The sequence below is a fragment of the Choloepus didactylus genome, chromosome 7, assembly GCF_015220235.1.
Source record: "Choloepus didactylus isolate mChoDid1 chromosome 7, mChoDid1.pri, whole genome shotgun sequence".
Taxonomy (NCBI): Eukaryota; Metazoa; Chordata; class Mammalia; order Pilosa; family Megalonychidae; genus Choloepus; species Choloepus didactylus.
Window position 1 is genome coordinate 136,661,973 of NC_051313.1, and position 27,337 is coordinate 136,689,309.

The 27,337-nt window shown below is 41.9% G+C and overlaps 1 protein-coding gene across 1 annotated transcript in view; it reads left to right on the forward strand.

The window, feature by feature from the left end:
• The first annotated feature begins 8,194 nt into the window (after window positions 1-8,194).
• Window positions 8,195-27,337, forward strand: part of ATXN1 (ataxin 1) — a 508,626-nt gene continuing 489,483 nt past the window's right edge. The window contains exons 1-2 of the mRNA XM_037844369.1: window positions 8,195-8,209; window positions 16,328-16,441. The gene's annotated coding sequence lies outside the window, so the exon portion shown is untranslated. The remainder of the gene's footprint in view (window positions 8,210-16,327; window positions 16,442-27,337) is intronic.

A 27,337-nucleotide genomic window follows, 5' to 3' on the forward strand; every position in this document is an offset into this window, starting at 1 on the left:
GGGCTGACTCTGTGTCTTTTTCATTTTCTTACCACCAACATGAAATACAATTAAAAAAAAAAAAAAAGAAGGAATCCTAGATTTCCTTGAAGAGCCAGACAAAATTAACCCAGAAAAATCCTTGCCAACACTTAACACCTTCCTTTATCCATTCACCTAAATCAGAGCACAAATGATTGTAAATACAATGCAATTTGCTACAACCTCATCTGTCTAATTTATGGACCCTTTAGAAAGTTTTCTACTATTCCTTGTATAGGTGTGACACCCAGATTTAAATATTCAATTAAACTTGCTCATTGTGGTCATTTCAATAAAACACTGAGTATTCATCCCTTGTTCAGAAAACAACCTCAGCATGCTATTGTTTCAAACCTTTCATCATTTTCCAAGAACGTTTCCTTCTAGGCAAGTGCAAGAATAGCTCTCACACAGGATATTCCCATGTTCTTCAATCCGCCGGGTGGAGGGAGACTTGAGAGTCCTGGATGTAAAGATGTCATCAACAACTGGTTTAGGAGGTTAGTGTGACCCGAGGGTGTTCCCTGATACGTCTGCTGCAGCCTGAGACACCAGGGCACATAACCCTCTGGCAGGTAATTAGGGACAATGCAACATAGTCTAGACTTTGGGATTTGTCTGGTTCCAGCTCGCACCAATCAATCAACACACACTACCTAGGACATGCTTCTCTTTAACGTGCTCCAGTCACCTTGACTCATCAGCATCACACAGAGGGCAGTCTGTTGTGCCTCAAGATGGGCAGACGAGTTAAAGGAATTGAGAAATGTGTTTTTTTGTTTTTTTTTTTTTTGCCTAAAGGTGCAGAATATGCCTGTGATGAGAGATGAGAGTACAGTGGTGAGGTAGACAGCAAATGCAAACTAGTAAGGAATTTTGTAGAGTGTTGGCAGTTGGTTCCTAGCATTGTCTTCATTGCTAATTTAACACTCAGCCTATGCCGTTTTGAATTGTAATCATTTTTCAGTTAGAGGTGACTTATCCTTCCAACTTTGTTACATGCTCCAGAAGGACAGGGGCCACACTGCCGAGGTCTGGATCTCCAGCCCCCAACACTGAGCTGCGGAGAGAGTGTCCCCTGGGATGTGATGATGGGTCTCGGCAATTGTGGTGGTGCTTCTGGAAAACTCTGCTAGGTTGACCAAATAAAGGTAAAACTTTTAGAGGTGCTGTCAAGCTTGATTGCCCAGTGAAACTTCTTTGGCCTGCTAATCACTGAAAAACAGGCTCTCTCACTCATATGAGATTTCCCCTCCTTCCTGTTCTCAGCTAGAAATACCATGAGAACAGACTGTCTCGCAGTGTTTTCAGATTTCCACTTCTAGTCCCTGCCAAAAGCAGGAAGTGCAGAAGTGGGCGATAATTCTTTCTTTTTTTTTTTCTTTTTAGAACAGTTTATTAAAGAGTTTTCGTTGTTACTTGTTTTTCCCCCAAACCTCATTAGAATTAATTCAAGCAATACTTTGAATTTACATAATGACTTTCTTACAAGGCACACAAAGAGTTTTATTTATCGATGCCATTTCCCAATAAGGTAAGGTAGAACGAGGTGTGGAAGGACAGAATATTAGAGATTGAGGGCCTCTTGGGGATTTTCTACTCCGGAATTTTCTTGTTTTACTGATAAGAAAGGTGAGATGCAGGGTTAGAACTCGGGGTATTTCCTGCTCAGTGCCAGCTCCTACACCCCCGTTGTCACGCCATCATTCCCCACGCTCCCTGCCATGGGGCAACCCAGTCAGGTCTCATGTCTTTCACTGACACCACTCCCACCTCCCGTCACCCCCAACCCCATCTCTCCCGCCCTCTTTGCTTTCCTGCTCCTTTTCCAGGAGCCCACACTCTCATTTTGGGAAAGTCAAAGTAGAGACCACCACTAAAAGGACCAAGAACCAATGGGACTGGCTATACCATTGAAGATGGAGAGTGAAGAGGGAGGAAAAGGGAAAGTAAGGCAGAAAAAGGAGAAATGAAATATGAAAGGGAAAGAGTAGCAAAGGGAAGAGAGCAAAGCTTTCTGAGGAGCCGAAGATCTCATTTCCCTGTGACATCCTTGACACCTCCTTTCATCACACTGCAGTGTCTTAGCATTCCTGTTAGGAATTGCTCTCTTCACATGGCCATTTGGGAACGTCTTCCTGGAGGGAATTACTTAACCTGACCTTGCTCTCATATTCTCCCCGTGTCTTAGATGAGTGTATTGAAACCCAAGGACGTAAGTGCGTTCTCAAAGGAGAACCCGAGGCGAAGCCAGAAGTAAGCTTTTTAGGTTATTAACAAAAGCCAGATTTTGAATTTTTAGTATGACACTCCATGGACTCATAGCTATCCATCCCACACCACCTGGACTTTCTCATCATTAGTTTGTATCTCAAGAAACAGGCCTAAATTGAATTATCATGGGACCCAAATTAGGTGTCTGCACAGTATAAGGTCACAGAAAAGGCCAAGTGTCATTCATTAATAATTCTTCAGGATCACATTCACTTCTGTAGACAACGGTAGATTTACCAGGAAGCTCGTGAAGCTTAAGCTTCAGGCCCACACGTGCATGGCACCTAATTTTTCATTCATATATTCTTTTCATTTTTAAAATAAATTATATGTTCCTTATCCCCCCCCACAAAACCTGGATCTGCCCTCATGCTCAATAAGAATTTATTGTGCTAGGCATCATGCTAGACACTGAGAATATAGCTGGGAACAAGATGAGGCCATTGCAATGCATGATATCAGAATAGATAGACTATTTGTATAATTTAGGCAAAAACCATCCAAATATGTAATGACAGGGTGGGAGAAGAGGGAGTTTATGTCCACTTCACAGGGACTCAACAGATACAACCTGGAGTTAGTTTGGCCCTTGCTGCCCCCAAAGGCTCTGACGATGCACGTTTTTCAACTGAAAGGAAATACTATCATTTATTGAGAGCCTGCTGTGTTTCACATGAATTGCTCAGTATTTTGCACGTTATTTCAATTATTTCTTTAAACATCCACGTGGCATGAGCCTTATTATCTCCGTTAGGTGAGAAAACCAGAGCTCACAGAAGTTCAATAGTCTGTCCCATGGCAGACCTAATGTTCTATCCAGAACCACCTGACTCTAAAGTCTACGAAGGTGCCAGTTGGCCAAACCTTCTGCAGCCTGGGAGCAAGGTAGGAAATGATGGAGAAATGTGGGGGAATAGGGATCCTCCAACCTCCTGAATTATTGCTGCAGGAACTCTCCAAATGGCATTCTGTTCAAATTGGTTTTAAGGAGGGCTCCATTTCTTGGTGTGGGGTGTGATGGTAGTGAACGAGCCCAGTGTCCAGCATCACAATGTCTTTGAGTGCCATGATCAATAGCTTTTTCAACTCTTTGTAGGACTTTGCACTTTGCAAAATTTGGAGCTTTGAATCTGTGAACTTTCTGGCTATTGATGCTTGCTTTGGACATCTAATTCTATGAGAAAAGGAAATCATTGAATTTTTTAATTTTGGAATTGGGTTAATAAAGCTTGAGTGGAGAATCTTCACCATGCATAGCCCTTGTAAAGCACTTTGTGGAGGTTGCCTTGTTCAGACAAAGAAAATAAAATGTGACAAAAGATCAGAAACCACCCTCTAGTTTGGCTATGAGTGTAAAAAGAAGCACTAGTATGACATGTAGTTTTTCTCCTTTTATCTTCTTAAAAGACCAACCAGGAATCAAATGTGAAAAAAGCTAATGTGATACTAAGTTTGCAAATTTCAAGCAAGAGTTCTGCAGTCAAGACATGCAAAAGTTTCCATAGCAACATTAGCTCTCGTCTTAAGGATTTTCCGTTCTATTAAAGCCATTAAAATCATACTTTTGTATAGACAACTGGATATACAATGTGGTTGAATTTACAGTTGAGGCTTATTTTCCATGTTTTCATTACAAAGGATTCCGGTTATAGGTTTGTATGCAGGTTTCAGGGGTGTATCTTTTGTAAATGGATAGTATTAAGCGGCAGGTTGGTTTCTTTTGTTCTTCCCCCAATTTTTTCCTCTCTTATGCTCCATTTCCTCAATACTTGGATGCTGAGAGGGGAAGGATAACAGTGTCAGACTGTTATAAAAACTACACATGAGGATTCCATTTGCTATAATCGCAGTGCCACCACCAACTGTAATACAAAACCAACATTAGTAAGAAGGCAAGGTGGGGGAAAGCAGGGACCAAGCAAATATTCCCGATTCCCCTAGACTGACCTGCTGCCCTCTCTGTTGGTTTTCCAAATCACTTTAGAGCTGCATGGGAAACCAGCTTTCTTTAAACATCCACGTGACATGAGCCTTATAATCTCCATTAGGTGAGAAAACCAGAGCTCAGAGAAGTTCAATAGTCTGTCCCATGGCAGACCTAATGTTCTATCCACAAAGGCAGCTGGTTCCAGGAGAATAAAAAAATACGAATATATATAAAATCTCCTCTTACTAAGTCTGAGAAGAGATCTAGTAAAATCCTGCATCAGCTGGAAAGGGTAATTGTACTCAATATTTCATGAGCTATCCATGGAAAATCACATGTATAATGAACGTTTCCTTGAAAAAAAAAAAAGAAAAACAACTAATAATTGTAGATGCTTGCTAGCAATGTGGATGGTATTTATTTTTCCAAAAATGAGTAAAGCAGATGGTAATGGCAAGGATGCCAGAAGATTCCCGTGAGTTCCCCTAATGTGAAACAGTGTCGGACAGTCTGGGACATCTGGAGTGAACGTGGGGGGAGGGAAGGGAAGTATTTCTACAGTGCACTTTAAGTCTGAAATAGTATCACGGTGTCACAGACATGCAGAAACCCTGAATGAAATAGACAAGTGGATGTGGCAGAAGGCTAAAAGTGAAACCAGCCTGCAATGATCGGGGCTATTTTTAGTCTTCTAATGAAGAAAGCAGCTGTATTCAGAAAGGCAGTCACTTGCTCCTTGGGAGACCAGTTTGCTGTGTTCTGGGGTTCCAGCGTTCATCACCAGTAAACCTGCTTTGGGAGCCTCACATTGGGGCTCAAAACAGCAATTATTGTGGGGCTTTTTGTTTTGTTTCGTGTTCAGCAGTTTGGAGAAACTTCTTGAGAATGTAAGTTAATAAACCTATTAGAACCAGGAAGTAATAAACTATTCCTTTGCCTTTCTGGTACAAACCTGCTCCCATACAAATCGAGTTCAAAGCCTTAAGAAGCAAAGGACCAAATTCCAGCTGATGTTTCCTGTGACCTAAGTACCTATTCTCTGTCCCTTTTATTCTCTTTGACCTGAGCTGCTAGGCAAGAGTACTGAAGACAGTAGATATTCCCCAGAAACTGAAAAACAAGCACTGGAGTGACCTACTTTTAGAAACCAGAGTGAGCATGTGAAAGATTGACTTGTATAAAACAGGTATTGAAGGACTCTAGGTATAGGTAAGTGAAAAAGTTGTTACTCGAGCTTCTAGGCAAAGCCAGGTTTCAGCAGAGACCCCATCGTCTGCAGCATTGCATGTATGCAAATCTCACCCTCCCATGACACGCATGCATCACCTACACAAGGGATTTTGTCGAATACCTCAGACCCCAAATATGACCCTTATTGAAACTGCTCTTTCTTGGCAGTAGAGTACGTTCTTTTTATTTCTAAATATTTAACTTCCTTTGGCAGAAATTGCCCCTTATGTTAGCAAGAACTTGTGAAAAATGCAATAGCCTGGCAAATGTCTAAACCTTTCTCTGTCTCAGAAAAATGGGGAGGAAATGGCAAAGCAGGAATGGATGGAGAGCTTCCCATGGGCAGGGATGAGGACAAAAGCCTGATAGAGACGGTGGTTCCTCAGCCTGTGCACCCACGAGCACCGTACAGTGTTGACTTCAACTGGGTGCCATCTACAAGAAAGACAACATATGGCTTCTCAGGACTGGGTGGGCTTTGAAAATCAACAGCATAGACTCCCCAGGTTCAAGTCAGACTGAAAGGAGATTTGAGAATCTCTTCTAGGATAAGGGAAAAAAAAAAAAAAAAAAAAAAAAAAAGGAAGAGGAAAGTGGGAGGATGAACAAACAATAACACCAGCAAGCCCCAAACAAAATAATCCTCAAAGTTTGCCTGCCATCATCTATACAGTACATGAGAGTTAGACTGTGATACTTAAGTTCTTAAATTTGGAAGCAAGAGATGCTAAAACCGCCCTAAACCTTTCAATGTAATGTATAAGTGCTCTCACTTTATGGAACGTCTTCCTCTAGCCCAGTGGTTTTCAAATCCAGCTGCACATTAGAATCACCTGGGGAGCTTTAAAAAATACTAATGCCAAGGCCCAACACGGGGCCCATTAAGTCAGTCTCCAAGGTGGTGGGGCCGGGCCTCCATCTGTTTCTATAGCTGCCTGCAGGAGCCTGACTTCAATCCCCCTGGCTGTATTTAGTACCTCTCCTTTCCTTCCCATAGACACCCAAAAGAGCCCTCAGGACTGTTCGTCAACATCTTCATTCCTAGCATAGATCTGCATCTCCCATTGCAATGGCCACTATCCATATGCAACTTCCAAATCGAAATGCGCAATAAATATTAAAAAACACACTGTATTTCTAAGACTTAAATATGGAAAAAAAAAGAATGGGAAAGATCTCAAAATAATTTTACACCAATTACATGTTGAAATAACATTTCAGACATATCACTAAACAAAAATATATTCTTAAAATTAATTTTACCTGTTTCTTTTTCTTTTGTTTAATGTGGCTATGGGGAAATTTAAAAATACATGTGCAGCTCACCTTGTATTTCTACTGGACAGCAGTGCTAGATATACTTTAAGCTATTATTAATCTTTCTCCTTTAGCATTTTCTTCTGCAACCATTTCATTGAACTTTTTCTCCTAAGTTATTTTTCCAGCACTGAGGATTATTGTTTCTTCTCTGAACCTCTTTTATGATGGAGCTTAGGGTACATATAACCCATTTGGTCTTAGAATTTGCTCAACTCCTGTTCAACAGAACGAGATGTTGGGTGGGATGTTTGAGGGGTACTAGGAAACCTCTTAAGCCAAAATACTTCCTCTGTCTGCCCTAGGAGCACCAGAAATATTCCTTGGGTTTAATGTGTTGGTTCTCCAAAAGCCTTTACCAAATGATCCCTTCAGGGGTTTAGTTCTCTAACACTGTTATCACGTTTGCAAAGTGTAGCATGCTGAAGGAATGAGATGTGGAACAGGTAGCTTTTTTCTTTTTCTTTTTATAAAGTCAGGAAGGGCCTCTCTGGGAGCATGTGAGGTGAGGGTGGGAGGGGATAAAACAGTCCACCTACTCACAAAGATGTACTCTGGGCAGTCAGGCAGCTCAAGAGGTTCAAGGGGTCTGTCAAGAAGCTAGAGAAAGCTGAGAAGTACTCAAGAAAAATTTTGTCCCTTGATAATGTTGCTGAAGAATTGGTCCCACTTCTTAAAAAAAAAAAAAAGCCTCATTAAAAAAACAAAACAGTCTTCTTTCAGGTAAATGAAGAGGTGATTATGCATTTTGCCAGAGAATTCCTCCTTTTAGATAAGGATTGGCCATCTCTTGCCTTTAAATAGCAATTCCCCAAGGCATATTTTAAAAAGGATTCTATTTACAAAATTCTCCTTAATCGCACTCACAGTATAGAATGAAGCGCCTTGCATTCCAGAAAGTGTCAGCAAATCGTTGAAAGTAGCAAGAGGACTGCTTCATGCGTCACTCACATCCCTTTCTTTTAGTCTGTGTGCATCTCAGAATCTTGTTTGATTTTTCATCCATCAGCCCCCGTGGCTTACTCTCCATCAGCGCCATGTCTCCGATGGTCTTGACAGCAACCTCTGAGGAGGGTTTGTGTGGCTGGTTCTTCCCTCAGGTCTGGGCACTTTGCATCTCTTCCCAAGGTGACCATTTCTACCATCACCTCGCACTCGCCAAGGCACTGGGAAAAGCTGGTGCCCTCTTCTGAGGTGTCAGTCGCCATCTTGAGGATCATCTCCCCAGCTTGGAGCCAACTGCAGGGTGACTGGGCACTACCCCTGTTTTCTCTTCCAGGTCACTGCAGAAAATGGGCAGCAGCCAAACTGTGCCTAGGATGAAACCCTGTGGAAGGGATGGGCTCTCAGCAAAGTTATGAAGAAGGTGAATTTTGCCTCTGGGATTCCAGCCGACCTCTTCGAAGCGCTTCTCCTACTCAAGAGAAGCTCCCATCGGTGGTGAGTGCTTCCTCTTCACTTGGCTCTCCCCCCACCACCCCCCACACACTTCCTACCCAACTCCTTGGGTGAGCCACTTAACTTTGAGAATCCCTACCACTCACTTCACACTTACAGTTGAAACCCCACATTGGTAACATTTTAGATCCCATTTGAAAACCTTGCCGACGTGTACTTAGAAGAGCACACTGCTATGAGAGAATAATTCTGTGCTCTCTTGTATTTGTTATTGTTGCTGTATATATATAAAGCAATCTTGTATTGTCAAGCAGTAATGATTAGAAATCTGCAAGCCCAAGTCCCAGGGAGATGGAGGACTTGATGATCTGAGCCTAGAAACATTAGCACATTAGTGGGGCTCAGAATTTAATCACCCCCTCCTGCCCTGGTGTCACCATACCTGGCACATGATGCTATTTTTGCATCCATCACACTGAACTGGGATTTGCATTTCAAGTCTGCCTCCCTGTTCTAATTGGTTAGAGCTGCTGTTATGCAAAATAACAGAAATGGATTGGCTTTTATAAAGGGGATTTATTAGATTATACATTTGCAGTTCTAAGGCCATAAAAGTGTCCAAACTAAGGCATCAACTGAGGATACCTTCACTGAAGAACGGCCAATGGCATCCGGAACACCTCTGTCAGCTGGAAGGCACGTGGCTGGCGTCTGCTGGTCTTTTGCTCCAGGTTGTGTTTCAAAATGGCTTTCTTGAAACTGTCTCTGGGCTTCTGTCTTCACTTCTCTCTCTCTCAGCTCCTGTGCATCTTTGCTTGTTCTCCCAGGGTGGTTCTCTCTAAGCGTCTGGGGGTTCTCTCTTAGCTTCTCCAGGGCAAACTCTGGGCTTCATCTCTTAGCTTAGCATCTCCAAACATCCTTCTGTCTTCATCTCCAAAAGCATCTCCAAGCATCTGTGTTGGCTCCTGAGCTCTCTTAAGTACTCCAGTGAACCAATCAAGACCCAACCTGAATGGGTGCAGCCACACCTCCATGGAAATAGTTTAATCAAAGGTTTCATCCACAGTTGGATGGGTCACATCTCCATGGAAACAATCAATCAAAATGTTCCACCCAACAAGATTGTGTTAAAAGATCATGGCTCTTCTGGGGTCCATAACAGTTTCAAACCCGCACATTCCCCTACTATTCCTTGAGGGCAGGGATTATGTCTTATTTGTGTCCTTATCTTTACAACCAACATAGTGTCAATTACATATTAGATATTCAGTAAGTGTTTGATGAAAGAATAAATGAATGAATGAAGTATGTTCATCAGCTCTGCCCAGCAAGTGGCCTGGAAAAAGAGGTATCCCTCAGACCAAAATCAGAAATTGACTTTGTGAGCCATTAGGAATATGGGTATTTGAAGCAGAAATGATTCGTTTCTTAGACTGGTCCCCATTGGGAGGTATACAGGGGACAAAAGGCCTGGCATCTGACCAGTGAATATTTTCAACAAACAGTGCAGGGCCAAGACATGACAGGGAAGGATGGAGAGATTGACATGTCCCTGCACCAGGAGCACTAAGCCCTGGGGACTTTGAGGAGGGGGCATGGAGGCAGCGGCCAGGTTTGGGCAGGACAGTGTACACCCCAGGGAAAGACATGGAGCCAAGGGAAGGGCCTTGGACATCCAGTGGCCCGCATGTCAGAAACAGGGCAGCCCTGGGTTAGAGGGAATAAGCTGAAGAGTGGCGCTAAGAGCAAAAACTAGGAAGAAGGCACTGTGGGAGACAGAGAATCCTACTAAGCCAGCAGCACTTCCTGTCTGTAAAACTGAGAATATGAGATTCTTCACATTTACCAGAGTCCCTAAGTCTCTGACAAGGCACTGCCTGGAGTGCTTTGAAGTGGCCCAGGGAATCACTGCCTCGTCATTGAGCCAGTCTTTTTTGTGCTAACCCACCCTTCCGTGAAGATGCGCCCATCACCAGTGGTTCTTACGGTGTGGTCCTAGGACCCTCACCTGGGAACCTGTCATGCATACAAATTCGTGGACTCCACCCAGACCTCCTGAATCAGGAACTCTGAGGCAGGTCCAGCAAACTGATCTTCCACAAGCCCTTCAAGTGGTTCTGCTGCATGTTACATTTGAGAAACCTCAGCCTCAGAGATTCTGATCTCATTGGTCTGGAGCCTGGGTCCCCAAGTGATTCCAGTGTGCAGCCAAGGTTGAGAGCCACTGACTTATAGCTTCTACTAGTTTGTGTGAAATAAAGCAAGTTGATTCACTCACTTGGACTTGATCCCTCTTCTGTAAAAGGGGATACGATTATTTTATTTACATCAAGGCAAGGTACCGAATGAGATGATCTCTTGAGGTCTGTTTCAGCTCTATAGAAAATGATTCCCTGATTGCTTGAAAAAGAATTTAAAAAGGACAGGAGAGGAGAGAAAAGAAAAGAACCAGGAGAGGCCAGTGTGAGAAAGAGATAGCCAGCTAATGCCCCACAGGACAATATGTGGCTCCTAGAGGCGGCTGTGTAATATTTTCAGCAGAATCAAATATAGGGGACAGGCAGCATTCAATATTTCCTCCCTGATGACTGAAATGTGCTTTCTTAAGATCTTCTCAGAAGAAGACCTAAATGCATTTTAATGAAAGGAACCATTCCATAACACTTTTATTTCCAAACAAATACTCTGTAGTTGTATGCAGGTTGTATGATGAAATGTTAGCCAGCCCTTGACAAGGTAAACCAGAATGGCACAAGTTTCAGTCCTTCTAGTCATAACTTTAGTTCTTCCTTCCTCCTTCCTCTTTCCCTCCTCTACCCTCTGAATAAGGAAGAATTCTGGGAGTCCCTTCCCTAGTTCCAGATATAGTTGAGACAAATTGGGACAAGGCAGATGGAAATCCTGGGGCCTTGGAATAGAGGCAGAAGTGGAAGTAAAAACATAAGCAATAGGTTTCTTGGGGACCCAAGAAGCAGATTTGTAGCCAGGAGCCAAGACTGCCCTGAAACTTCACTAGGAATTGCCAAGGAGCAGGGTACGTGTCCATGTTCCTTTCTCCAGAAAGAGCAAACCTAATAGAGAAGTTGGGATGGTGTAGATGGACCCACGAGGAGCAGATTGTGACAGATTGGGATGATAACTAGATCGGATGATAACCCAGTTTGAGGGCTAAGTACAGACCACAGCTAAGGAGGAAAGGCAAGAGCCAGGGTTCAGTGCCAGAGATGAGATATTGATTATGATAGGAAAGGTGCCCACTGGAATTGTGCAGTGCTCTAACTGAACAACTGTGCATGGCAGCACAGCATGATGGCTCTGATATCAGGAGATATAACTGGGGTGGACAAATTATTTCTCCCAACTGATGTCTTTCTCTTCAGGGACTCATATAAAATGCCTGATATAGTAAAGATACTATATCCAGGATATGAATTTAATCTGTTTTGCAGTAATTTTCATTCTTGTGCTTTTCTTTCCCCTGCTCTTTTTTACCATGATCTTCCTTTTTCCTAATTCCTTAACTCTTCAAAGACTGACAGAGTAGCTGGGATCAGAGGTAGAAACTAGGGAAAAAAAATCCCATTCCTTCATTTATTTCTGTTCCTCCTAGTAAGACACACTGGATAAAAGCTCTTGCTGTTAGAAAAAGCAGTAATGAAATTTTTTCAAACAGAATCCAAAACAGAGCTGGATTAAAGCTGAATTCCATACCACAGCATGTCATGTCAGAGCTGATCCAGACAGTGCAGGCTGAAATATCAGACTTGTGTTTACTGCCATTGACCTAAATATTCTGCCTTTTGGTCTCCAAGCATTAACCTGGGAATTAGGAAATATGGATTTAACACTTGTCTTCATTGTTGAATTAGTATATATGGCTGAACTCTTCATTCTGAGAGGAAAAGGAGGGATGTTCTCCAATCTAACAGGAGTTCTAGGTAGACTTACTTGATAAAGCAAACATAATGCTTTGAAACTTCAGAACTTTTTAAGGGCTAAGCATTAGCAAGAGCCATTTTAAATTTAATTAGATAATCCTTTGAAAAGTAAGTTAACTTCAAATCAATTTGAATAGTACAAATTTAAACTAGAAGGTTTGAATCTGTTTAACCTGTTAATTTGATTATTTCAGGCTAAAAAAAAAGAAAAGTGGATGACAAAGTCATTATATTTTACAATCTTCTGTTTAAAGAGGTTTATGTGAGCCCCAAAGATTGCATATATCCCCAAATAGAATCTTGGGGAAAGGGAAGTCTATTTTTAATGTGACAGTTACTAGTGAGTGCTGAGAGAATGAAGTCGTTTTACAAAAGAAAGAAACATGAGCACAAATGTGGCTTGAAAAGTGTCTTGGCATGAGATGGCCAAGATACTAAGAAAAAGAAAAAAATATACCTGACATCTTGGCCACATTCCTTCCTTACAACAGAACTTCATTTTATGGGAGACATAATTATCTCCTAACTTCTCCAGTGCTGGCTGTCTAGCTAATTCGATAGAGACAGGCTATTTAAATGTTCTATGAATGCCGAGTGCCATGCTGGTAGTGCTTGCATGTGAAATTCAAGGCCTTCCAAAGATTTTACAGAGCAGAGGGAACGGCGGTGCATAATTCAATGGAATGAATAGCTTGTCAGACCTAAAAGTAGGTGCCTTTACTTTTTTTTTTTTGTAATCCCGTGCATATTTCAGAGACCATATACAATTGCTTGTTATTCTTATGGTTATATTAAGACAGAACTCAGGCTAATGTCCAAAAGAAGGAATAACTGTAAGAAGACCCGTTTGATGAGTGTCCCATGTATGTATCCATGGCAAAGAGCCTTTGGGTGCAAGGGGTAATGGGTGCAAGTATCCTTGTTGGAGAAGGGGCTATGGAGCTTTGACACTGTTGCCCAGTGCATGGGAGACCCAGAGAAGAGCTGTGCTGGTTTGAATGTATTTTGTTCCCCCCAGATGCCATTATCTTTGTTGTAATCTTGTGTGGGCAGACTTATCAGTGTTGATTAGATTGTAATTCTTTGAGTGTTCCTGTGGAGATGTGCCCCACCCAACTGTGGGTGATGACTGTGATTGGATAATTTCCATGGAGGTGTTACCCCACCCATTCAGGGTGGGTCTGAATTAAATCACTGGAACCATATAAATGAGCTGATAAACAGAAGGAACTCAGTGCAGCTGAGAGTGACATTTTGAAGAGGAGCTACAGCCAAGAGGGACACTTTGAAGAACTCAGTGCTACTCAGAGGGTACCTTCAGCTTGCAGAGACATTTTGCAGATGGCCTTTGAAAGCAGACTTTTGTTCCAGAGACGCTAAGAGAGGACAAACACCCCAAGAGCAACTAAGAGTGACATTTTTGAGGAGCTGACGCCTAGAGAGGAACGTCCTGGGAGAAAGCCATTTTGAAACCAGAACTTGGAGCAGATGCCAGCCACGTGCCTTCCCAGCTAACAGAGGTTTTCCAGATGCCATTGGCCATCCTCCAGTGAAGGTACCTGATTGTTGATGTGTTACCTTGGACACTTTATGGCCTTAAGACTGTAACTGTGTAACCAAATAAACCCCCTTTTATAAACGCCAGTCCATTTCTGGTGTTTTGCCTTCCTGCAGCATTACCAAACTAGAACAAGAGCCTTTACACATTCTTACTCAAGTGACATTTCCTGTGAATGGGACCCGTGATTCTTTATGGGCAGCCACAGCATAAGCAAAACTGCCCAGACTGTCATCACCCAATGTCAAGTTTGTAAATAAGGCTTGGATAGCCTGGGAGCTCTGCCTTCACTGGCCACTGTGATGCTATGTACTCTGTTGTGGATCTTTCCTGAACTCAGTAAACTACCTTCCCCTAATCAGACGCAGGAGTTACCTGGGTGTATTTGTTGTGACTCTGGTATCGTGGCGCAAGAAAGAACCTCAAGAGAGGCCTCCATGTTCTTAGAAATAACTTTATTGGAGCTGGAGGGGGTATATTCCGTACATGGGGAGGTGGAATTCAGGGGATATTAGAAGAAAAGGAAGAGTATACCAGTTTCGGTGAAAAAAAAAAAAAAAAAAAACACAACAAAAAAACCACTTCTGGGAATCCCCCAAGAAAGTGATACAAGAATGAACTATGAAAGAGGCTCCTTGCTACTTCCTTTTCTGTTGAACTGAATCAAAGATGCTTTTTTTTTTTTTTTTTGCATTGCAAAGCCTCCTCAGTGGTCAAAATTAGCAGAGAGAGTGGATGCATGCACATCTGAGAAGCCCTTTAATTACAGTGAGGTGCAGCAATTCCATCCTGCTCTAATCAGAGAGTGTGTCTGAGCATAGAAAGCAAGAGAGACTCATCCTCCAGGATTTTCTAAGGACTAAACCTAGGGCCAGGAGTCATCAGGCTAGCAATGTCTGGCCACTTCCCAGGTTAATTTTCCTTTCTCTAACCTGAGTGTGCCCCACCCACACCCTGCTGCCCCTTCCATTTTAGTGTAGTGGAAGAAAGCACATGCCAGGTGGTCAGGGTTTCTACCCTAGCACCGCGCCTTCTAGCCGTGAACTTTGGCTGATTTACTTAACAGTGCTCATCTGTCATGTGGGGATAATAACGGCACATTTCATTTAGGGTTATTGTGAGAACAAATTGAGTTACTGCATGTGCAGTGCTGAGAACACTGCCTGACAAAGGAGCAAACACACAGTAAGTGTTGATGGCCACTTTATTATTATTATTATTCCATGATTTTCTCAGCATTGCTGAGTCCTCTAGTGATGACCTTCTTTCTTCAGGAGAAGCAAACTTGCTAGTAAAGAGCCTTAATACATGACTGGTTTGGGAAGAAATGCACGTCCTATTCAAAAGAAAAACTTCCCAGCTTGAAAAATAAATGCTGTCTTAGAACAAGGGTTGGTAAACTTTTTCTGTAAAGGGCCAGACAGTAAATATTTTAGGCTTTGTTGGTCAAATAGCCTCTGTGGCAACTACTCAACTCTGCCGTTGTAGCAGGAAAGCAGCCATAGGCAATTCGTAAATGGATGAGCGTGGCTGTGTTCCAATAAAACTTTATTTACAAAAAGAGGCAGTGGGCCAGATTGGGCCTGCAGCCATAGTTTAGCAACCACTGTTTTAAACTATAAGCTCCATGAGAGAGGGAACAAAACCATCCTGTTCTCTTCTGTACCCTATTGGTCTGCATTGTACCTAGCACAAAGTTGGTGCTAACTTTATAATTATTTATGGATGAATGAATAAAAACTTGAGAGGGATGGGCTTTTTCCTTCCTCCAAACATTGGACTTTGGCACTCCCTATTCAGACTGCATAATGCACAATTCTATGTTCTGCTGACTGGCATGTACAGTAGGTACATCCAAAGGGTTCAGGCTTTCTGGGCAAATAAATGTCATGTCAAAAAGAAAAAGGGAAGGGGAGGGAAGGAATGGGGAGGGGAGGGGAGGGGAAGGAAGGGAAAGAGGAAGGAAGGAAGGAAAAGGAAGAAAGGAAGGAAGGGAGGGAGGGAAATAATGATGGAGATTCCAACAATGCACAGATCTGGCAATTGCAAAGCTTTATCTGATTGTCCATTATGGACTCTGATGCATCAAAAATGATAGTGCATCTCCTATACCCAGGCAACCACCAAATATGAGGCGTGAGAGATAGCTGAAACTTTTGCTGCATTGATTCTGTCCACTCACCCAGGCTCTCTGTAGAGGTGATTCTGTGCAGTAGTTACGAGTTGCATTTGGAGTCAGACAGGCACGTTAGCCAGTGAGCTCAAACAAATGACTTCCCCTCTTTATGCCTCGTTTTTGTCATCTATGAAATGAAAATTGCAATATTGCCAACCTCTAGGGTTAACATAGAGATTAAATAGCGAGCACTATTAAATTAACTAGTGGACAGCATGTTGTCTGCTTAACCAGCACTCAATAAATATTAGCTTTATCATTTCTGGATCAGTACCTCACTCCAATTGAAGCAGTTAGTGAAGGCCAATGCTGCTCTCTTTCTGAATGGAAAGCTGAGGATCCTGAGCGGGACATCTGAGCAGACAGTGTCCGCTAGCGTGTTGTAGGAAAGGAGCCCATGAGGCACTACTGCCTGCTTCTCATGCACCTTTATTGGACTTTCTGCTTCCTCTTTCCCTTCTCTTACCTGGTGGTTTCCATGTTTGCAGGAGGTGACAGTCTTCTGAATACTCTGGGAACCTGGGCAGCCTCTGGTAGCTAAAGAATATACCCCCAAATCTTCAAACGAGAGAAGACGCACTTAATGATGCAGACTTGTGCAGGTAATGAAGCCTGGGAAAAGCTGTCAGTCGCTTTTCACAATGAGCTAGATTACAAGAGGCAAGAGTGCTGTTGCTAGCTCACCAATGGGCGGGCTCCGAGGCAGGAAGCCAATCAGAGATGCTGTCTGTGCCTCAGTCTCCTTGTTTGAGAGGAGGAAGATCATCCTTTTAGGGCCGTCTAGGGTATAATTCAAATAAGGCTTCTAATGCTTTGCAAAAATAAAACATGATCTCTGGAGGGTGGCACATTTAATAGTGATGATTATGCAGCTAGCAAGATAACGATATAAGCCTCTGTAGGTCTAAAATTGTTTTAGGAACAGCTCTGCCTGGAGACTAAGTGACCTCAAAGCACCTCTGGCTCTTGTGACTACAGAACAATCTCATGAATATCAGAATAATAGGGCCAGGTTGGGGGAGCCCATCTGTATTAATTAAAAACTAGCATCTCCTGAAATCAGCCCCTCAAATCCAGCCCTTATAGATAGAAAGAGTAAGTGGACCCAAACCCACCAAATGTTTCTATTAGAAATATTTGCAGAGAAAGAGATAAAAATGAATTGTAGGTACTTGTACCTGAGTAGGTGTTTATAAAGTGTTCCAGGGCACCTGACTACTGTTTCTTCTTTTAATTAATGTAAACATTTATCTGAATATTCTGGCCCCCAGTCTTGGGGTTCTATTTGGTCTTTAGCTAGGTGTACAAAGAAGACAGGAATTCCTTTAATTTGCTTAGCAAACCCTTTCTTCTTAGATATCATGGATCTAAATTTCAATCCGAAGTCACCACAGTTTCAAATGTATGAAATCTGCAGTCCTGAGGGCTGTGGGTTCCCAAAATGCGATTTAAGTCTGCAGGGGTGCTGGGGTGCCCAGCTGGTGGTCTTTTGGGGAGCAAGTGTTGGTAAGCACTGTAGGGACCTCTTGTTCATACCCTTTCACTCTGACCATGAGGCAGTTGGCTGTGAGGCCGTGTGTGGGGCCTGCAACCTCTGACTGGGGAGAAAAAACAAATCCAGTTGAATGACCTGCTAGGCTGTCTGTGGATCCAGGCCATGGAGAACTTTAGTCGAGGTCCAGACCATAGTTCTTGGGTCAGCAGCAAGCGGGCTGTGAGTGAGTGCACGTAGCTTCCTGGGTCGATGGAGGCTGCCCCTTAATGACCCTGTGTTGGACTGGACTGTGGTTTGTAGGGAGGAAGGACAGCCTCAGGGCAGAGGCACAAATTGCATCAAGCAACCTATGCTGTCCTGGGGGTGTGAGCTGGGGAAGAGGGGGCCTGGGGCAGGATAGGTCAAGCTGAAAAGAAGTGTGGCCAAGAATCGGCATAGAAGTGCTTGGCGAGTGACAGCAGGGATGATCCAGTCTCCACCTGCAATTTGCTCATCATCATCATGCTTTGTCCCGCACTCAAAGCCCAGTGCCTGTCACATAGTAGATCCTCAATAAAACAAGTAAATGAATGCATGCATAATTGCTTCTTTGTTGAATGGATAGAAGTTTCTGGGCCACACAAGGGCTTGTGTTGAAAAGACTGGAGTAAAGAACAAGGGTAGTGGCAGGAGAATTACACAGTGTGTCCTTTTTGCTCACGTAGGAGCCCAGATTCCAAAGTCCAGTGTCCACCCCTTGTTTAAAGGAGAGCCAATCATTTTGCGTCTTATGAGACTCAACCCTGTGACCTTTATCAGGGTTCACTCATCTTGTGAGCAAGAATTATGATTTCATAAGTTGAAGATAAACTGGGGGCATTCCAGGTTTGCTGAAAGTGGTCCACTTTTTCGGATTAGCTGGCATCCAGTAAATGGCACTTTGACAACAAGGCTCTTGAACTTGAGAACCTTGACGATGGCTTTTTAAATTCATCTAAACTTTTAAAATAAGAATCCAGCTGCCACATGGTCATGGATGGTCAGCATTTGGCTAAAACAAACAACAAACAAACAAACAAAAACACTGTAACTCTCCAAATGCCCTGATTTCAGTCTGTGAGTCAAGAAGAAGAAACATTTTCTATGAAAACCTAGGCAGGCAAAATCATTCCTAGTCCTGAAGAGTCCTAAAAGAAATAAGGCCACGGGGCCTTCCCTAGCGCTATGAGGCTTATGTTCAGTGATTTCTTTTTTTCCTCTTAAACTTACCATCTGGAAGCAAACCTACCACCTGGAAGGGCTTCAAGTGGGTTCCAGATGGATCTCCCTTTGAAGCAGCCAATCGATATGGAAAGGAGAATGCCAGGAACAAATGCTATCCCATATTCCAAGCCGCCTGCTAGAGCATCGATTTTTCAGAACACAGACTAAAACCAGAACCTGCGCTCATAGGTTAGAAGCAGGCTGTTCAAGAAGAAAGGGCAAAATGTGGGAAAGAGAAAAAAAAACCTGCAGGGAAGGACCAGGTGGGGTAAAACAGAATTTGAGGGCACCAAACTATGTGCACCCCTCCAGATCACTGCCTTGGAGCGCTGTGCCAACTTTTCAGATTTCACTTTGTTTTACCAAAAAGGTCACAGCCTATTTTCATCGTCTGGCACATTTGAGAAAAGGGGAAGAAAACAGTTAAAGATTAGCTCAACTTGCTCACCCTGGGGCTGCGCCGAGCTGCTAGGTGTGCAATGCTGCAGAGCTGGAAGAGATAAATCAAGTGCAAAGGTACAGGAGATTTCTTCACAGCAACCCAGCAGCCCCAGAGAGGAAGCCAGAGAAAGATTTGTGGAATATGGGCAAGGCTTAGTCCTCATGTATGTAATGATGCTCCAGAAAATTCTTCAGAATTTGTTGTCATGAGGCAACAAATGCGCATAAGGTTTCTGGTACTTAGTAGGTGCTCAATAAACAGGAGCGTCTTTTTAAAAAAATGGACTTTATTTCTTAGAGCAGTTATAAGTTTATAGAAGATTTGCCCAAAAAGGAAAGAATTCCCCTTTTTCCCCCTCTCCTCCACCCCCCCACCGTTTCTCCTATTAGTAACATCTTACTCTAGTGTGTTACATTTGTTACAAATTATGAACTAATATTGATGTCTTGTTGTTAACTGAAGTGCATAGTCTACATTAAGATTCACTCTTTGTGTTAAACAAGTCTATGAGTTTTGGCAAATGCATAATGTTATGTATCTACCATTACAGCATCACAAAGAATAGTTTCACTTCTTCACCTAGCCATCCCTCCTCAGAACCACTGGCAACCACCCATCTATTGCCTCTGTAGTTTTGCCTTTTCCAGAATATCATATGGCTGGAATCCCACAGCCTTTGCAGACTGGCTTCTCTCACTTAGTAATATGCATTTAAGTGTCCTCTGTGTCATTTCGTGACTTGAGAGCTCATTTCTTTCTATCGCTAAATAATATTCCATTGTTTGGATGTACCACAGGTTGTTTATCCATTCACCTACTAAGGGATATCTTGGTTGCTTCCAATTTGCGGCAGCTATGGATAAAGTTGCTATAAACATTCACGGGTAGGCTTTTCTGTGGACATCAGTTTTCAGCTCCTTTGGTTAAATACCTAAAAACACAATTGCTGGATCATATGATAAGCCTATGTTTAACTTTGTAGGAAAAGTGGGATGTGTGTGTGTGTGTGTGTGTTTAAATTAAAGAACACCTTCAAGTTACGGTTTACAAAGCATTTTAGAACACTAGTGTATTTGAATGTCAGAATAACTTTGTAAGGTAGGGAAGACCTATTATCTCATAATACTATTGCTCATGAGGAAAATGATGCTTGGAGAGTTTTAATGAATTATCCAAAGTCATATGCCCAATTAATGGAGATCTTGGACGCTATAGTGGCATGATTGGATTTTACCTCCAAGTGGTCTTTTCGCTGTACCAACAGTATCATCCTTTGTATGACTTCAATGCTTGTTTTTCTTTTTTTCCTTGACTTGTTATAGTTCTGCATCTATGCCCCTAGAAAGGTGGTAAAAATACTTACTGAGATTTTGTAGTCTTCTTTCAAGGGTACCCCACTTGAACTGTTGGTTGTTTTCAACAGTTATAAATAATATTTAGAAAAGCCTCCTGATTATTTGGAAATAAGATTATCTATTATGAATAGACATGTTTCTATCCTGAGCTAAAATAGTAAAGGTTACAGGAGGCACTTAGCCCTAATATTATACAAAAAAGAATCATTGCTGTCATTTTATGCTACACATAAAATTTAGTATCCTATATATTTAGTAAATTGCAAATAAAATAAAATCCTTGTAGCATTTAGTATAGCTAAATAGATAATGGTGTCATATAATCCAAATTAGAAACTAATAAAAGAAAATTCTCTAAAGGAAAAAAAAAGACATCCTTTTCATGTTTTATGATTATCCAATGTTAGGATATATTGTTCAATATATGGTTCTAATTTGAACCTGTATTTTCACTAAAGTCTTCTGAAAATTCTCCAGAAATTCTCTAATTATAGAGGGCTAAACAAATAAAACCTGAACCTTTATCGAAGGGGAATTTTCTTTGTGGTTGGTCATAATCTAATTTTTGTCCAAAATATGGTTTTATCCAGTCTGGTGTAGCCGTTGGAACAAACTTGGACGCCTTAGCCCCAGACATTTTTTCTATGTAATGAAAACATCATGGAATTTGCATAACATATTTCAATACTCAGGAGGTTTTCATTTATTCTCATTTATTTATTTACTTAATTATTTATTCTATTTTTGCAAAGCATATTTATGAAAAACAGAGGACGACACCAAAGAGCTGTACGTTGAAATCATTTTGTCTAGTGGTCTTTTGTCCAGTGCCAAGGGACGACATGCCCAGTTTTTCCTGGCAGGTGATGCATCACAGACAATTTTGCAAAGTTGAGAGACTCAGAGATCTGTGGTTGCTGATGGAAAAAATATGATTTGGCTTCCATCGCTTTTCCTTCCCTGGGAGTAGTGGTTTAATTAATGATGTTGGAAAAGGAAGGTAAACACAGACATGATGGCAGTAGGAGGTAGCAACATAAAGGCAAAACCTAGGATTTCAGGCCCTAGGCCAATAGGAATTCTAGAGTAAACGGTGCCATCTGCCCAGCTCCTTTGGGGAATGCCGTGGCCAGGCAACCCACTGTGTAATGCCAGAGCTTTCCCTTCTCTCGTGATCTAAGATTGGTTACTGGTGCTTCTCAACCTCTTTGCCCATCACAACTCGTCACAAACAATATTTGTATAAGGACACTAGGGAGCCAGAGGTAATTGTTTCAAAGAATTCTGTCTGCTCCCCTCCTCATTCATAACTCCCATGGAGATCAGTTTCCTTGATACTCCTTTAATCCATTCTTGATACACTGGGGAGCAATTTCAAATTTGGGTCTCAGGGAGGAATAAAGAGAGGCAGAGAATATAGAAATTCCTAACTGAAGTACACATTGGCATTGGGAATAGCATTAGTAGATCTCTTTAATTATCATTTTTAATGAATACTTTCAATTTTAATTAGTTCTAATCTAGGGTTGACGTTAGGGAAAGAAGATGAATTGGAGGGAGGGTTGTCTGGCAACCCAATCAATGGCAGTATTTGGTAGTAATCAAGGCATTCCAAACTCTGGTCTTCAACTTTGCGAATCTGGAAATTTGATTTTATTTTCAGTGTACCCAGATTCAAGAGGTATGGCTCACATTAACCCACCTCATAAGAGACTGATGAATAAATCCTAATGTCAATTTGAAAATAGGTAATAGATGCTTTTTCTTTTGTGCGGCTGGAAATTTCAAGTATATTGTCTAGATTACCCAGTCCAAATACTAGAAAAGCCAATTTGTAACCAGAAGATTATTTGGGGACCCTTGAATCATAATAAAAAGTGGTGGGAGGACTGCTTTTAAAGATATCTTATCTAGGCCGTGGGAAAACCTGATGAATGAACCATCCTTGCCTTACTGTAGAATGATGCTCATGAATCTTAGATCTAGTGTCTCAGCCCTTGGATAAAGCTGGATAAACAACAATTTCTCATACTCTAATTTCGATTTTTAAACTCTCTAAGTAGACCATCTGCTACAGAACAATTCAATAGATCAGCTCAGTAAAATCAACTTCTAGTCACATGTCCCTGAAATTATAACCAAGTTACTTCGAATGAACTTATTGCTTTTCCAGATCTTTTTTTTTTTTTTTGAGGTGACCCTTATAGTTGGACACATCAATTATGTATGGATTCTTGGTGTTTTCAGTTACCTCTATATATTATCAGCATCTGATGAGAGCAGATGATAAGACCCATTTTCTTCTTAACATTTTATGGGTCAGTGTATACTAACACAAGCCTCAGAAGTTAACAAAAAATTCAGCTTAACTGAGAAAAAACTAATTTGAATTAGCAAAAGTTTTAATCAGGCATCTGTTTTTTAAAGCTCTGATTTAATGGAAAGTGTCCTTAATTGGGAATGAGATCTCTATTTGCCTCCTCCATTCATTTTGGCCAAGACCGTTAACCTCTGCAGGTTTCAGTCTCCTCATCTGTAAAATGACAGTATTGAGCCAACCTACCTCTGAGACCCTTCCAGCTCAGTGTTTACTTCCTGTAATGTGTGTATCTGTAGCCCTCAAGCCAAATAAGTGTCATCAGCAGACAGGTAAGAGTACCTTGCTATAGTTAGATGGCCCTGCCTCAATGAAACACAATTTTCAAACATTGAAACTACCAGAAGTTTTATAACAACAGAACAACAACAAAAAAAACCCATTAAATGCCAGAATTAGTTGTGTGATTACCTTCAAGAATATACAGCATCTCAAATTGAACTTGAGTGAGTGCCAATTATTCCAAATGCATTTATTGAGCACATATTATTTACTTGGGTTTGGGAGGTGAACGGGGAGTTACAAAGATGAAAACATGGTCCCTGCCCAGACCTCAGACTCAGCAGGGGATGCAGGCAAATACTCAGCTTCTATGCGGTGCTAAGGGGATTCTCTTTTGTGAAGTCCATTGAGGAAGCACAAAGAATGGAGCAATCAATTCTACCTAGAAAGGAAAGGGGGAAAGAAGGCTTCCTGGAGGAGGTGACATCTGAACCAGGCCATGAAGGATGAATTATAGAGAAGCCAGTGAGTCTGGGAAACTGGGGCTCCGGAGGAGGGTGATGATTTGGGAAAGAGAAGAACTGTCTCAAGATGTGACTGGAAGATGGCCCCCCCAGCAGGAACTTCAGAGAAGTAGGGACTTTCCCAGAGACCAGTGGAGACACGGCCAAGAAGTGGCATTAGAGAGCCTAAGGAGAGTTGAAGGACCTGCCCCAACCCAAGGAGCTTGGGGCCAAGAGAAGGGGCGGCAAGCCTGAAAGACATGCCAAAGCGTTCGGGCTTCATCCTTACCCAGCACGGTTACAAGATCAGTTTAATATTTGTGGAGGCCAAAATGTGTGGAGAGTAGTTGTGAATAGGGAAAATCTGGAGGCTGGAAATCCAGCCTGGAGATTATTACAGTAGGGCCAGAGAGCAAGCAATGAGGGCCTCTCCAAGGGCCGTACCAGAAAGGAAGGATTTGGGAGACAGTCCAGCAGAAGAACCCAAGGAACTTGGCAACTAATTAGATGTGGGAGGTAAGAGAAAGGTGAGAGGGAGGCATGAAAAAAGACTGGCGGTTTTCTGGTTAGACCAGTGGGACCGGATGGATGGGTCTCTTTCATGCTTACAGAAGCTCTACAGAAAAGCAGTGGTTCCAAAACACGAGCAGACTTCAGCCTAGCCCCATGTGGATAGGCACAAAGGCCCAATAAGTAAAACCCACAAGCGAAAGGAGTCTTCATGTCTATAGACTTTACATGGCCCTGAAAAATTAACGGCATAAGAAAATTAAAATGACCCTAAGAAAGAAAATTGTGAAATCATGAACTTTTGAGAAAAAGTGGTTTTCGGAGTGTTTGAGGTTATTGCTTGTTTGGGGGTTTGTTTGTTTTGCATGTATCCTTTTATTTGTTTTTCAGTTTTGTATTTTTTGGTGTGTTTGTTTGCAAAAGACATTGTTATTAACCTTAGAACAGAAAATGATGCAATAATAACACAACAGAGGGAGTTTGATCTCTGGGTTAGCATTTCAACTGTACAACAACCAGCCTTTCTCCACTACACCATTCATCTTTCTAGGTGGAAGGCATGAGCCTTTGGGTGTCTGACATCTTTTGTTTAGTAAATCCTCATGACTGAGTTTTTCCATTAGCAGGAGACAGGGCATACAGTGTTGGATGTTGCTTTATCACTGATTCATATCAGCTCTGTACACTATTACTCCACCTTACCCCACCCCTGGAAAATTACTACAGGGCAAGTGCATTGTAGTGTTCATTAAAATATTTGGTATTTTTATAGCCAAACGAGATGCAAAATAGAATTCTTTTAAGATTAATTTTGCCAACAAAATATCATTAATGCTTGAATGAGTGCTTGTTCTTGGGTGTTCTTAATCTTCATTATCTTACTTAGTCCTTACGACAAAGGGACAGGTGCTTTTATTGTCCCTATTTAACAGGTGAGAAAATTGAGGACTCGAGCTTAAGTAGCTTTCCCAAGGTCATTTAGCTAATAATTGGATGGACTTGGGTTGAGCCAGCCATTTAATTCCAGAGCTTATGACCTTAAACTCTCCAGGGCTGTAGGATCTTCTTCCTTGTGGTAGTTTGACTTGGAACCTGTTTGACAAGAACTGAATTGTGCTTTTCATCGCCTAATCTGATATAACCTGACTTGGTATCAGTTCATTCTTCCATATGCATTTAATCTTCAGGTAAATGCTTAGCCACTGTGACACTGAGAAATTTAGATGCAAATGTTTTGTTTTGTTTTTTTTAAGATTATTCGACTCTACCCATTTGTTTGAGCAGCTAATATATTTTTTTTTTCTTTTTGGTCCATCCATTTCATACCTGAATCAGTTAGGGAACCAGCAAGAAACAAATGACACCATGGTAGACTACCAATAGGATAATTTGAGGAAGGGTGAACAGGGTGTGTGGGAAGAAAAGGGATAAAGCAGTCCTGGGGCCAGTTACAGCAGGGCCATTACCACCTTGGGAACCAAAGAGACAGAGGACATTTAAAATGGCAGAATATTTCTTAAAATGTATCCTCGGGTCCTACCATGTGCGGGACACCATGCTTCAAGCTACATGCAGGGGTTATGGTAATGTAGACTCTCCTCCTTCTGCATGGAACTTACAGACAGATGGGAGATAGAGCCTCACCAAATGGCTACACAGATAAACATCACAGATGGTGATTAGGTTCCATGAGTAAAAAGTAGAGGAGCCTATGAACAATTGGAACAGGGGGACAGACCTCTCCTGCTCAGGGAAGATGATGTTGGACTTGAGATCTGTGGGTGAGGAGGCGTGGCCAGCTGCAGGAGGGGTTGGGGAAAGACGGGGTGGGGGCGCTGAGCTGGCGGGAACAGCACACGAGGAGACCCTGACCATGGCAATGGCTTTAAAGGCTCCACGAGAAGTCCAGTGTGGCTGAAGCTCACTCCCATAAGAGAGAGGGGTAGGAACATGGGACTGAGAATGGCAGGATCAAATCCTGCAGACCCTCCCAGGCTGTATCGGAATTTGGAGCTCATAGGAGGGGTGAAAAGCCACAGAAGGATTCTAAGTGGGGATGCCAGAATCTGGTCTGCATTTCTAAGAGATCCCTTGAAGACCAGGGCTGTGTTTTCCTTCTTTTCTAATTCTCCACACTATACCCCACCACCACCACCCCGCCGACACACACACACACACACACACACACACACACACACACACACACACACACACAAACAATAGGTACTTATTTGTTGATCCAGATTTCAATTCCATGAGAAAGGTATTTTAGAAATTGTGTTCAGTAGTAGAAACTATGGGAGTGGGATGTGTAGTTAAATTTGAGACAAAGCAATGGTTGCTTTTCCTAATGAAATCTGTTTCCTCTGATTACCATATGTTAGGGTCACATCAAAAGAAAAAGATGCAGTTGCTTAACACCATAAGCATAGAGAAAATGTTATTTCTTATATAGAATGGTTAAAAACATAGATTTATGAAATTAGATGGCCTGAATTTGAATCCCAGTTTACTACTTACCAGCTGTGGGTCCTTGGGCAAATTACATAACCCCTCTGTACCTTGTTCTTCTTATTTGCAAAAGGGGATTCTAATAATAGTACCAATTTCATCTCTTGGTTGTGAAGGTTAAATGACAACACATGAAAATCATGTAGACGACTGCCTTGCCCAGAGTTAAGTGCTCAAGAAATGTCACCTACTATTTAACTGCATACAAATTTCATGGTGCATATAAAAAGTTGCTTTCCCCTAACTTTAAAATAATTTGCTCTTTAAACTTTAAGTTTCCATTCCCGGATTCTTAACAGAGGCTGCTGTTTATGTTGTTCGTAATAATTATGCAAAGGCAATATTACTTTTACAGAAAGGCCTCAGTTTTTTGTTGAGATTACAACACAAAGTAATAAGAGCCTCCCTCCCCAGAATTAAGTTGTTTCCTGATACATTCTGGATAATGTATTTTAGGAAATGCTTAACCCTAGCAATACATAAACTCATGTGGCTTGGGATTTCCAGATCATCAGAGGCATAGCTAAGCATGTCTGGGGCCAGAAGGAGACATGGTCTTTTTCTTTCCTCTTCTCTTGCCCCCCTCTTACAACTTGCAGAAAGCTATGAATTTTAATATTTTTCCTCCCCACTCTCCCCCACGTATTCATAAGTGAAAACATGCACATCAGTTCATAAACATTCACACAAATTGATTACTGAAGCTCGTGAAGGTTAAAACTTATCCCTTAGCTCAGTAGACAAGGTTTTCATTCTCTTTCTCTTGGCTGCAAAACAAACTCATGATCTATTAGTTTCATAAATCATTCTCCAACTAGTCCATGACAGACAAAAATCAAAG